Here is a 14,287-nt window from a genome sequence, read left to right as displayed (position 1 = left end):
GAAAGGTGCACGTTGCATCCCCTTGCAGTTGGGCCCCTGAGACACCCACCTCCCTGTGAGGTCCCCCAATGGCTCTCCATCCAAAGCAGCTCCTCCCAGTTTCCTCCTTCTTCATAAAATAACATTCTTCTCCTTTGTTCCTTGGACTCGTTTATGGTTTCGCCACAAGGTGCACATCCCCAAAATTGCAATTCCCTGCTATTCCCAAACAGGCACTTTTTTTTTTTTTTTTTTTTGCCAGTAGGAAAATCAGCAACTCACGGGAGAAAACTTGCGTGACCGACAGACATAAGAAAAAGAGGCTGAACCTCATCAGTCCCGAGGAGACGCAAATGAAACCGCGTTGCCTGCTAGCCAGGGAGACGAAAATGGAAAAGTCTCACCACACTAAGTGTCGGTGAGATCTGAAGGCAGTGTAGACATGAAATCCTGTGGGGTGGGGCCCATGAAGGGGTGGACCTCAGGCCACGTTTGTCGGGGTTGAGGGTGCACAGACCCCACGTACACGCGGGCCCAGCTGCTCTGGGGACACTTGTGAGGCCGCCTGGCCCGGGTGCCCAGGAGGCACGTGCCAGGCCAGTTGGTGAACACACCGCAGTGTCTGTCGCAACGGGTTCGTTCGTGGGGAGGAGCAAGGGCCAGTAGGGCCCGCTGGGAAGATCAGAGGCACCCGCTGCACAAAGGAACTGAGCATTTACACAAACCACGGACGGTTCCCAAGACTGTGATGTTGAGTAGAGAGTCCATCTGATTTTAGGAGCCGGCGGGGGGGGGGGGGGCAGGGGGAAGCGGAATTCAGGTTTTAGTTGCATCCTCTGATTTTTCTTTCTGGTGAACCGAACGCGGCAAGCTGTTGTGATCCAGTAAATCTGGGTTCTGAATACATGTTTGTTGTTTTCTGTGGCTTCCTAATGTTTGAAGTGTTCCAGAATAAAACATTTAAAGGAATATTTTGTAGAACGGTCCTTAAGAAGTTTCTGGACTCCTGGGGACATGAGACAAGTAGGCAACAATTAAAACTGATAAATAGGGGATCCCTGGGTTGCTCAGCGGTTTGGCACCTGCCTTTGGCCCAGGGCACGATCCTGGAGTCCCAGGATCAAGTCCCACGTCGGGCTCCCTGCATGGAGCCTGCTTCTCCCTCCTCCTGTGTCTCTGCCTCTGTGTGTGTGTGTGTGTGTGTGTCTATCAAAAATAAATAAATAAATAAATAAATAAATAAATAAATAAATCTTAAAAAAAAAAAAAACTGATAAATAAAGGGCCAGCACAGAGAGCCAGAGCATAGGCCAGACAGCAGACAGGTTTGGGGCGGCCGTGACGGTGGCATCACAGCAGGCGGGACACGAGCGGGGTGCTGAGGGATACAGAGAAGTTCTCCGGCTGGCAGGGGGCAGGGCGGATGGCGGGGCTCCTCAGGTAGATGCAGGTGCAGAGCCCAAGCATGCGGAAAGCGTAATGCTTAGGCGACCTAGATTGGTCCGAGAAGGCTGGAGACGCGGGCAGCACCCTAAGAAAGGCCCTGTTGACACACCAAGGTCCTCGGGCCCCATCTTAGGGGGTGGGAGCCACTGGGGAATCCAGCCGCGAGTGGCACCCTTGCACTTTGTGTTCCTCGATGCTTTCCCAGACAACAGGGACGCCAGAGGGAGAGCAGCAGAAAACCAAGTACACGAAGCAGCGCTGCAGGCCGGGAAGGGCCCCCCACGTCTGTGGGGTCCTGCTGGCCTGCCCTTCCCAGACCCTCCAGTGGCCCCAGGCCTGACCCCCCTTCCCCCAACCTGCCTCCCCGTCGGCAAGCATCCTGGGCGAGCAGATTCGCCAGGCTTCAGACGGGGACTCACGGAGGACCACCCCCTGGGTTCAGGGGAGCCCATGGCCCCCATGGGGCGAGCACAGCGAGTATTGGGGCGGGCACAAGGGTGAACACGTGGCCCCATCGGTGTGTGCTCAGAAAGGGACACTCCCCGGGGCCCCAGAGCCTGACAGGATGCCAGGGCAGCGCCCGGAGGTGCAGCCTGAGACGAGGCCCCACGTGGCAGAAAATGGGGCGCCCAGGGGGAACCCAAGAGACGGCCTGCCTGGCTCCCCGAGGCTCAGACCAAGCCCCCCAGGGCCTCCCCCCGGCCCCGCACGAGCCAGGTGGGCCTCCTTGGAGGCATCCCCTGGTCCGCCCACGGCTTCTCCGCACCCATCGCTGGGGGCCCCTATCTGGCCCCCGAGACCACGGCGGCCCCTCCCGGCCTGCTGGTGCCCAGGCGGGTGGCCCGCGGTGCGCACCATCACAAGATCGCGGCTGGGCCGTGGCCAGGAGCCCTGCGCCGGGGCCTCACTGGGCAGATGCGGGGGGAGAGGAGCTCAGGGGCCCACACCCCGTTCTCCGGGAAGCACCCCAGCGCCACCCGCCTTATAGCCGCGGCCCCACCGTGGCCCCCCTCCAGCTGCGACGGCCACTTCTCTGGTCCCCTCGCCGGCGCCTCTGACATGCAAGCAGCCCCACGGCGACGCCGAGCCTCGCGGAGCCGCGCCAGTCGTAGTAGTCATCTCACTGCAACTGGAACTACCTGGTTGTCTGGGTAAACTGCAGACGGACGCGTCCCGTGCCAGACGTCGGGGCAGGAGCCCACAGTCCCTCACCTGGAGGAACCGGAGCAGCTGCCCAAGCCTGTTCCCGCGTTTTGGGGTTTAGGAGCCGCACATGAAAACAGGAGCCTGGGCGTCACGTGCAGTGATTCCATGAGGCCCCTGCTTAAAGCTGCATTTTCTGATGACAAGTCCCTGGTGTGTGTGTCTTTGCACAAAACAACCCCCAGCAAGATGCAGTAGAGGGGCCGGGGGAGGGGGAGGAGGGGTCCATGGCCAGGAAGGCCCCCCTCCCGGCGCCCACCGCATCCAAGCTGCAGAGAAGCTGGGGCGGGAGCCCACAGTGGTGACCAAAGGCCAGCTGTCACATGCATCAAGCCTGCGGGGGTCTGTGTGTCCCCCGGCACAGCAGGGGGTCCCTTTGCCGCCTGTTTCTCTGACTTCTGGAGGCAAAGATGTGGGGCTGAGGCCTGAGCGCCACACCCAGGCCCACTTTTCAGGCTGGGGCTGGGCTGCTGTGCAGCACCTGCTCTGGGCCTCCCTCCGCAGGTCCCTCCCCGGCCCCTCCCCGCTGGCCTCCCCGCAGGTCCCCTCCACAGGCCCCCGACCCGGCCTCCCCGCAGGTCCCCCGCCGGCTCCCCCGCAGGTCCCCCACCCGCCCCTCCGCAGGTCCCCCTGAAGGTTCCCCCCGCAGGCCCCCCCGCCGGCTCCCCCACACGTGCTTTTGGGCTGTTGGATAGGAAGCCGCTTACCCGGCGTGTAGACTCAGGGCAAACTGTAATCCAGGACACGTCGCACTAAATCACAGGAGGGCCAGACGTTCATGCTACCTGGAAACTCTGGCCCAACTGGCAGCGGGGTCTTCTGTGACTTCGCCACGGAGACAGGACGACTGCCTGCCTCCACCGGCGAGGAAAAAAACAAAATGAGCATCTAGCGACCACTCCCCGCGGGGACGCTGCTGGACACCGAGGGCCAGGCTGGCCCGCCCGGCAACCCCCCCCCCCCCCCCCGCGCCCTCCCCCAGCGTGGCTCAGGCCCGTCCTGCTGCGGGTGCTCATTCTGGGGCCAAGCGTGTACCTGGGGACGCTGGTCTCACGTGTGACCCCCAGGGTACAAGGCGCTGAAGCCGGGCGGCCCGCGGGCCAGGGAGCCCCTGCCAACCTCCCGGCTGCTCGCACTCCAGGGCCAAGGCCAAGGCCGTAGCAAGGTGCCTGCAGGACCCTATCCCAGGCTGGCGAGATTTAGGACCAGTCCTTGGGTCTTCCGGGTGGGGGGAGCTTCCCGGGGTTGCTTGGGGGAGATCCTGGGATTTTCTAGGCGGTTCACGGACAACCAGGGAGTCCCACGAGGACGCAGGAGTTTGAAGCTAGGCATCGTGCAGAAAATGAACTGTTTAGCTGGGTAGCCGTCGGGGGGCTGGGCTCAAGGACTCATCCCCGGGGCGGCGGCCGGGTTGTGAGTGAGCAAGTGGGGAATGACAGCGACGTCACAGGTGGCCTGTCCCTTGCACGGGTGGCCTCCTCGCTTGACCTAAGAGGCGGAGGGCAGAGCCGGGGCGAGAGGGGTGAGGACAGGCCCGTGTCCCCGGGGGCGCGGAGGCCCACCTGGCCCGTCCAGTAATGCAGTCGCCGCCTGCTCAGGCTGCACCCCAAACCCAGGGAGGAGCCCATGGGGACCCCCAGGCTGCCTCACACGGCAGGGCTGGACCCCCAGTCCCGCCTCAGACACAATGTCTCCGTCCTCTCCACGTGTCTTACCTCAAATCCCAAAACCCTGGTGGGAGTCCTTGGAGGGGGCCTGGGGGGCGATCCCCCGTGTGGACACGATCCCTGTGACCCCGAGCCCCAGCCCCCTGCTCAGCACCCGCCGCCGCCCCCCCTCCCCTGCTCCTGCTCAGGCCTGCGCTCTCCAAGAAGTAAATGCAATCTTCACCAGCAAGGAACCCCTGTGCCTGGGTTTAGGGCCTTGGGAACGGGACCCCAGGGGTGACCTCAGCCTTGACCATGGGGGGCTACGGTGGGAGGGCCGTGGCCATGCCACCCTGGAGCTGGGCCTCCTCTCCGTGGTGCCCCCCAGGGGCCCGGTCACCCCGCCCACAACCCGCGCCCTGAACCCAAGCAGGGCTGAACCTCCCACATGCAAAGGACGGTTATGCCTCAGCTTTTCCTCACTTCTTGTTTACTTTTTGCCCGTTTTGCTGTTACCCCTTTTACACGGCCTGTTCTGGGGGATGGTAGGGGGGCAGGAGTGTGCACGCGGCCACAGGGTGCTGGGGGTAACAGGAGCGTGCACCTGGCCCACAGGGTGCTGGGGGGGGACCGAGCATGCACCTGGCCGCAGGGTGCTGGGGGGAGCAAGACCGTGCACCCTCACTCCCCGTCATCCCCCGCACCCCCATACCCTCACCATCCCCATCTTCCTGCCCTCCCCATCCTGACCCAAGATAAAGCTTGCTCCAGAGAGGGAGCCGTGCCTGGGAACTGGGTCCCCGGCCTCCCCAGGCTGGGGCCCGCAGCCCCCGCCGTGTCAGCCGCTTGACAGACCCGCTCTCCTGGGACAGCCACCCCCTGAGGCAGTTCCCGGGCGGCGTCCTGTGGGCAGCACACAGCACCCTTGCCACCTGTGTCACCTGCGAGTTGAGGTGTGACGTCACATGCACCCGAAGCAAATGTGCAGGTTTGAAGAAGCCCCTGCAGGTGCGCGGCGTCATGGGCTGCCTGGTGTGCCCGGGGGTGCCCACTGCTCCCGCTGTGCCTGCTGTGCCCAGGACGCACACGGGAGGCCCCGTGCCGCCCTCCGGGTGTCGTGGGAGACTCCGGCCCCTGTGACCTTCCGGGCCCCAGCACATCTGTCTCTAAAGGACTTTCGCTCTTGGGTCCCTGGGCCAGCAGGGTCAGTGCCCAGGACACGCGCCGCCCCCGGTGGGCCGACGGCCTGGTGTCCTGTGGCGCTGGTGCCGACAGGAAGGGGCTGGAACTTCTGCAAAACTGATTCTTAACATCCTAACATGACGCCCGAAACGCAGACTCGTGGCCGTGAGTGGGGCCCGAGGGTGCCCAGCCCACCCCGCGCTCCGAGCGCCCGCCACTGCGTCAGAGCCCACAGGCCCCGGGCAGGGGCCACGGCCGAAAGTCGCAGCGGGTGTGGCCACCCCGAGGCTGCCCGGCGGGTGGGCGCCCACCCCGGGGCCCAGACCGGCCACGGCCCCTGAGTCACGTGCCCAGGACCCAGTGACTCCTCACAGGGGACCCATGAGGGACACACGGGCCCTTCATGCCCGGCCGCCCTCCCCAACCAGGGCCACCCTCCCCATCCCCATCTCGGGCCTCCCTCCCCATCCCTGGACCTCCCTCCCCATCCCGGACCCCCCTCCCACCCCACCCCACCCCCGCCCAGCACTCCCCTTCCCCAGGCTGGGTGTGCACCTGCAGGCGACCAGGTGTCCCGACCACGCAGCCCAGCTATTGGGAGGAAAACCGGAGCTGAATACTCCAAACCTCGCCCAGCTCCACTGCAGTTCCTACCAAGGTCTAGAAAATCCGCTCTGGAAGCGCCCCGTCTAGAGGACAGAGTTCCTGCGGCAACCGCGTAGCCCATTCTGGCCGGGGCGCTGCACGCGGCCACCAGCTGCTCGGCCACCGGGCCTCGGGCGGGAGCCAGGCGAGGGGGGCAGAGGGTCTGCACCTGCTGCTTCACAGAAATGCGATGCCAGCTGCGTCGGTCACGTACGACTTTGTAGAGGACGCATTTAAAAATTTAAAAGGAAGAGAAATTGATTTTCATCACATATTTAATCGACCTCAGGAAATCACTCATGTCAAAATGTAATGGGAATGAAAATCGTTAATGAAATATTTGCCCTCCTTCAAGAGGAGCTGTGCTGCGGGCGGCACACCTACGGGCCACCTCGGTGCCCTAGCCCGCTTCCCGCGCCGCAGCTCCGTGGGCCTCGCCTTCCCGCCTGCGCAGGGCGGGTCCGGCTCGGGGCGCACTGGGCGGCATCACGGCGGCCCCGAGGTCCGACCCTGGGCGTCAGGTCCCCAGGGCCGGGCCTAGAGTACTGGAATGTGGGCGCCTGGGGCTGAAAGCCCGGGTAAACGGGGTTTGCCAAAGCCTGCCCGGGGGTCCCGTCGGGGGCGCCGGGGCTCAGAGACAGGCGGGCGGCTGCTCTGCACACGGGCATGCACCTGTCACACTGAGCCCCGACCAGGGCGTTTCCAAGCTAGTGAATGTCCACCCGGAGGCCGTCTGTTACCGCTGCTGCCGTCGAGTTCCCGATGAGGCCCAAGATCAGGCGCACACTCGACCTACTGCTTTGGACCCTGAGCGCAGCCACCGCACGGGTTTCCTTCTTTGCCTTCGCTCCCAGGGAACTCGGGGTCAGGGGTGTTCTCAGTGCCAAGACACACCCCAGCGAGACCCCCAGTCTTATCCAGTTGTGCTCTCACTGTTGCACTAGGCAATACCTTGGGGATTTTTCAGGGTTTCTGTCTTCGGAAATTGTAGGGAACTTGGGAGCCTTTGGGGAGTGGGCCGGGTAGGAAATGGGTTAAGGACGTTGCCCAAAACGTCGCACGGTTTCCCACCAGATGGCAGCATCGGGTAACAGAATGTGTTGGTTGCTCCTGTGGGCCTGTTCTGCTCTTTCCTGTGTGGCCGGGGTGGGGTGGGGTGGGGTGGGGGTTGGGGGGGTGGATCTTTTCAAGCCCCGAGGGTCCGTCTGTCCTACGAGGAAGGAAGGGCTATGGTGACCATGACCCGCGGTGAAATACAGCCAGAGCCCGGGGTGGGCTGCCGCGGCCGAGCCAGGTGGCCTTGCGGGCTCCGGGCCGTCATGAGCCTCCGCTTCCTCGCTGCCCAGGGGACATGCGGCCTGCCCGTGAGGGCTCCGGGAGGGCCTGGGGCAGCCCAGGTGCTTGCAGGGGCGCACACGCGGGACTGCGGGCGCTGGCTTTCATCGCGGCCGGTGACCCCCCGCCCACCCCAGGCCTTGGACGCCCAGCTTCATGGTGCGGTGCCCACCCCCCCATGCTCGAAATGGGGCCTCCCTGCGGCCCACAGGCTCTTGTGTGTGTGAGGTTGCAGGACGGACCCCGACCCTGGCCTGGGGTTGGAGATGCCGTGGGGCGGGGAGCAGGGGGATCAGGGCAGGAAGACACCTGAGGGGCTCGAGCCCTTGGGGAAGGCTCGGGCTGTGGGCCGAGCGGCTGAAGCCACCCCCGGGGCACTGCTGCTGCCAAGACCTTGTACTCGGATCCCGTCACAGTATTTCCCAGGGCAAGGAAAGAATTCACACCATTGCACGATTATTTTTGGCAGCCAGACCGTGTTGTGCGTTTCCCACTTAACCTCGACTCAACACGGAACGAATGGGTCCTTCATTTGGGACCCTTGCCTTTATAAAGCATTTAATCCTATTCTTGCAAACAGAAGGCCCTCAACAAACACTAACTCTTATTATGGGCCGAGCCTCCTCGTCCTCATCGGGCACCCACCCCGGGAGACAATAACCGCATTTCTCCAGCGTAGGCTCTACCCCCACATTCTATGTTTCCTCTGAGACTCCCTGCAGTTTTCAGTAACGAAGATGACTTTGTTGAATTTAACTTTTTTTTGGTTCGTATTGAAGTAAAATAAGTTCAGATTTGGAAAACAAAAATTCAAATTATAGGATTGAATATTCTTTCCTTAAAGTGTACCCGTCAGACATTGTAACGTACCCCACTGAAGCAGCCCCGTCTACCTTGAAGCTTCTCAATTCCCATGAAAAGGAACCTCCTTCCCCTCACTCCTACCCCTCATCTCTGTGCCTCTTACTGTGCTAAAAAATAAATATGTATCAGGCACAAGGCTCTATATTCAGCTTGGGGAGCATATATCCAAGCCATAGGCTCTACACCCTGGCATGCTTCAGCTTTCAAACACCTCTGTACTTTATCTCTAAGATCCCAGGTATTTCAGTAAGGGAAAATACGAGATGGATTTTATTAAAACAAATTTAGGGCCACCATTTGGGGCCTATGTGGTCAGCCCCTGCTGCAACGTGTATTTGGAGGAATGAAATAGAAATGAAATGCTTAAAGCCTTCAGTGGGGCTCTCCGATCCAGGAATCCCAAACTAAGAGGCCTTGCACCCTTTATGTGCCTCCTGGCTCCGTGGGCCTACGTGACAGGCCGCTGACCAAGTGAGCACGGGCTTTACCCTCCTTGCCCCCCAAAGGTCGAAGGCTGCGTTGATTCATTGCTGCTGTCCTCCAGGCCACTGAAGACCACAGCAGGAGTCTGTGGCCATGGGAGTCTGTCAAGTGTGTCCCACATCAGCGGCACCGGGCTTGAGAGGGCTATGCAATCAGGCAAGGAGAAGAAGGAAGAAGGCATCCACATTGCAAAGGAATAACTAAAACGGGTTTTTGTTGTGTTTTGCTTGTTTTGTTTGCAGGTGACATGAAGAAGACCCTATATGTAGAAGACCCCATGGAACCCAGAAAGGTTCTATGAGAACGGATACGGAAGTATAGTAAGTTGTAGGATTCCAGAGCAAGATCCAGAAATTGTTATTTCTATATATGAACAACGAATAATCCGAAAAGAAATTAAGAATGCAATTCCTTTCGTAATAGTATCAAAAAGAAGAAAAAATAAACTTAACAAAGGAAGTATAAGAGGGGCACTGGGGGGGCTCGGTGGTTGAGCATCGGCCTTTGGCTCAGGGCGTGATCCTGGGGTCCTAGGATCAAGCAGGGAGCCTGCTTCTCCCTCTGCCTCTGTCTCTGCCTCTCTCTCTCTCTGTGTGACTATCATAAATAAATAAAAATTTAAAAATATATATATATGAATGGATTGCATTAATTTTCAGAGGGGTGTTCTGCAGAACCTGACAAAATGATCCTAAACTATATATGGAATTATAAAAGGACATGAATGGTCAAAATAATCCTTAAAAAAAAGAACAAATTTGGAGAACTTTAACTTCCTTATTTCAAAACTTACTATAAAGCCATAGGGTAAAAGCAAGGTCCTTGTAAAAGGACAGACATGAAACCATAGGCCATAAAAAAAAGAAAGAAAGAAGGAAAGAAAGAAAGAAAGAAAGAAAGAAAGAAAGAAACAAACAAACAAACAAACAAACCATGGACCATAGAAGAGAGTGGACTGCCCCCAAAAAGTTCTTTGTATTTATGGTTTATTTTCAACAAAGGTGCCAAGATAATCCACCGGGTAAGGGATAGCCTTTTTAACAAATGGATCTGGGACAACTGGATATCCACATGCGAAAAGATAAACCTTAAAACCTTAACTCACACCCTACACACAAATTAATGCAAAATGAATCACAGACTTAAACGTAAGAGCTAAAACAATAAAAGATGACAGAGGGGGAAATCTTCAAGCCCTTAGATTAAGCCAAGATTTCTTAGATACGATACACAATATATTACACAATATAGCACAATATATTTTTAAAAATTGACAGAGTTGATCTCTTTTAAATGGAAAACCTGTGAACTTCAAAAAACATTACTCTGAAAGGAAGACAAGCCAGCAGATCGGGAGAAAATATCTGCAAAACATGTATCCAGTAAACGACTTGTACCTAGAATATAAATAGGGTCCTCATACCTCGATGATAAGACAAGCAAGCCCACCAAAGAAAAAGACAGAAGATTTAAATAGAAATTTTATCAAAGCAGGTGTAGGAATGGTGAAAAGGCCCATGAAGAAGACGCTCAGCGCGGTCGTGAGGAAACCACAAGGCAGCACCACGATGAGACGCCCTTTGGCACCTGCGAGGGTGGCTGTGACCGGGACAAACAATAACAACTGTTGTCAAGGATGTGGAGACACAAGCACCTTGCCCGTTGCTGGAAGGAACATAAACAGCGCAACGACTTTGGAAAACAGCTTGGCCATTTAAGCAAACATTTTGTCCTGAGGCCCAGCAGGGCCCCTGTTTCATCTGCCCAGGAGACAGGACGCCACGGTCCGCACATGCACACAGGACTGCAGTTAGCAACATGATTCACCACAACCCTGGTGGACAACAAGCTGGAAACAATATCGTCTGTCTGTCCGTCTGTCGCTGAAGGTGGTGTTTCCACCGGATGGAAAATCACTGAGCAGCAAAAAGCAATAATGCACGGGTTCCTGCTGCACCTGGTGAAGCTCGACAGGTTATGCTGAGGGGACGACACGGTACCCGAGATTTGTATCTTATTTCTTTTTTTGTTTTTAAAGATTTTATTTATTTATTTCTGAGAGACCCAGAGAGAGAGAGGCAGAGACACAGGCAGAGGGAGAAGCAGGCTCCCTGCAGGGAGCCCCACGTGGGACTCCATCCACGGTGTCCAGGATCACGCCCCGGGCCGAAGGCAGGCAGCAAACCGCTGAGCCACCCTGGCCCCCTTATTTGATTTCATTTATATGAAAAAGTCTAGCTCGCTCTCTCAAGTAAGTCAGTCTAGAAAAGGCAAATTTATAGAGACAGAAAGCACAGTGGTGATGCCCAGGACAGTTCGGGGGCCCGGAGTAGATTACACTGCACGTGGGAGCTCACCAGGGCGAGGACCGTGTCCTGCAGCTGAGGTACCCGACGTTGCACAACCCGGTGTGTTACACACACATGCACACGCACTGAGGGGGGCACCTGACGGGATGAGCACTGGGTGTTACACTGTTTGTTGCCAAATTGAACTTAAATCTTAGAAAATGTGATGAAAATAAAAAGAATAAAAAAACCCAAAACATTGAATTGTGTGCTTGGAACGGGTGCATTATACGAAATGTAAAGTTACGTCTCAATGGAGTAGCATTCAAACAAAAAAGGAAAACGAGGCCACACAGCTTTGGGAAAAACGACCTACTTTCCGTCCTTACCTGATTTACAGGCTCCTGCTGAGCGTGGACCACGGAGAACCCAGGGAAGCGCCTACTGGGAACGAACGCTCAGAAGCCCAGCGAGGGGCGTAGACACCAGGGAGTACAAGGGGCTCCGAAGAGTGTCATGTCTTGGGGCCCAAATCCTGCAGCCTGTGGAGGGGAGGGGGAGGGGGAGGGGGGAGGGGAGAGAGGAGGGGAGGGGGAGAAAGGAGGAGGGGGAGGAGAGGGGAGAGAAGGGGGAAGGGGAGAGAGGAGGGGGAGGGGGCAGGGAGGAGGGGGAGGAGGGAGGAGGGCAGGGGAAGGAGGGGGAGGGGTGCGGCATCCCCCCTCCCCGGGCGCTGCGCGTCCCTGTCTCCCTGCGGGCTCCGGCATCCCGGGGGGGGGGCGGGGGGGCCCTGGCTGTGGGCGCTGGACCCCGGTGCCGGGGCAGGTCTGGGGCGGCCCTTCCCCCGCCCCGCGCGGACCGGTCCCAGGCAGGGAGCGGGGCGGGGCGCGGCGAGGGGCCGGGGGGGGGCGCGGGGCGCGGGTCCTGCGGGCTCGGCTCCACCCGCCGGGGCTCCGCGCGTCCCCGCCGCGTCCCCCGCACCCGCGCGCGGGGCTGGGGCGCCCTCCCTGGGCGGCGGCGCTGGCGGGGCCGCGGGGGCCGCGCTCCAGGGCGGGGCCGCCCGGCTCGGGTCGGGTCGGGTCCCGGGGCACAGGGCAGGCCAGGCGGCCCCCCCCGCCACCCCCCGACCCGCGGAGACCCGCGCGGCCACGTCCCCGGGGAACAACGGGACTTGCCCTGGAGACGCTGCCCCTGCGGCCCGACCCAGCTCCACGGCCGGTGGGGGGGGGCGGGGGGCAGCGGAGGGGCAGAGCGGGGCGGGGGGGGGGTGCGGGGGGGCTGCGCAGGGGCTCAGGGGGTCCCCGGGGCTGCGGAGATGCCGCCCCCCCCCCCCCCCGCGCCGGCCTCGGTTGCAGGCTCAGGGCCGCTGCAGGGGAGGATGCTCCTAGGCGGTAGGCACGACCGCGCTATTTAAAACAAGCCAAAAACCGCTTTTCTGATGATAAGAGCAGTCTCTTAATTAAAAAAAAAAAGGGGGGGGGATCCCCGGGGGGCTCAGCGGTTTGGCACCTGCCCTTGACCCAGGGCGTGACCCCGGGGTCCCGGGATCGGGATCGAGTACCACGTCCCTGCCTGGAGCCTGCTTCTCCCTCTGCCTGGGTCTCTGCCTCTCTCTCTGGGTCTCTCAGGAATAAATAAAATCTTAAGAAAAAATAAAGATTAAAAAATCTAAAAGAAAACATGTACGGTGAAGATAATGTGAACCCACCCATAATCCTATCAGGATTGTTAACTCTGCTTCTTATCAGGGATTTGGAAGCCCATCCATAGGGGATTGTGCTGCTTACTTCGCTCTTGTCCCCACGCGCTGTGCATACTAGCAAGGAGCAAAGGTCACAAGGTGACCGGCTGAGGAAATATTAAGATGTTAAGGGACTATAGTATGATTTTCAGGATGGATTTTCACACGTGAGTAATTTGATCGTTCCCCTCCTGTCAAATTTATTTTCCACTTTTAAATAGCTCTTTGCATGCAAAGGTAGGTGGCTGGCTGCCGTTCCATGTCGCCTGGCTCGGCCAGCAAAGGTCAAGTGTCCCTGTCTGTTGGCACTTGGTCTGCGGCTGGGCCGCTCTGCACAGTGGGCAATGCTTGCTGCGACTTTCACCGGTGACCAGAAGTCCATGGTCTCCCCTCTTGGCCTTTACAGTCCCAGGGGGCCCTGGGAGACAGGCAGGCATGGCATTCTGCCCCCCGTCCCTGGAGAGGGAGAGCCGTGGGACCAGGGCCCAGGCCTCTCAGGGGGGCAGGAGGTGAGCCGTGGGGTCAGACCCAAGCCCATTCCCAGGCATTGCTCCTAAGCTCCCTCCAGCCCTGGACCTTTGAACCTGACTGAGGTAGCAGGTGCTCGGGGTACGAGTGTGCGCATCTCCGCATTAGTCTGGAATACAACTGAACACGAATTACTAACTCATCAAAGATCCTGTTCTTTTCATTGAAATTCATGACAACTTTTAAATTACACAAATGCAACATTTCAACTAAAATCGTCGTGAAAATTCCCTAGAAGTCAAAAGTATTTTGAGCTCATCATGGGCTTAAAAAGGTCTCAAGGTGGTTGATGTATCATTACCCACTCCAGATTATGTGACAGTGATCTAATCTTCGTTTAGCTGTAATAATAATAAAAAAATTCTAACACAAATGTGTATTTGCCAAGGGAGGTTGGTTTATCGTTTGGGCGTCTGTCTGTTGTGCTGTAATGTCGCCTGTCCCGTGGCAGGACGGTCTCACTCAGCCTCAACCACAAGATCGAATCCCAGGGGTTGACACACAAGCAGCATTTTAACCATATTTATTGGGAGGAATGAAAGAAAAGCAGGTACCTTTCACTTCAGCAGATGAACGTTTGAGATGTACTTTTACAGAAAACTATAATCACCTAAAATCACCGAAGAAGCATTATTCCTACTCAAAATGGATGCCTGAACAGATTTATGGGTGGATTAGATCAGATAACTGGCCATGTTCCCCAATGTGGGCAACAGCAATACTGTTTCTACGGCTGGAAAATCAGAGAGGCCGGTGAGGAACTGTTCCTTTTTCTTTCACTTTTTAGAATTTGAGGATTTTGGGGGGGAGGGGTAGATGAGCTAAATTTCTCCTCAGAGGTCACACAGCAAAAAATGGCAGGGAACCAAAAACATCAACTATCAAGGCCATAGTAGATACGAGAACGGGACAGAAGGAAAACGAAGCCTGGATGTGAACTGAAGGTTAAA

The sequence above is a fragment of the Canis aureus genome, chromosome 4, assembly GCF_053574225.1.
Source record: "Canis aureus isolate CA01 chromosome 4, VMU_Caureus_v.1.0, whole genome shotgun sequence".
In the NCBI taxonomy this organism is placed as follows: Eukaryota; Metazoa; Chordata; class Mammalia; order Carnivora; family Canidae; genus Canis; species Canis aureus.
This window is presented reverse-complemented; position numbering follows the sequence as displayed.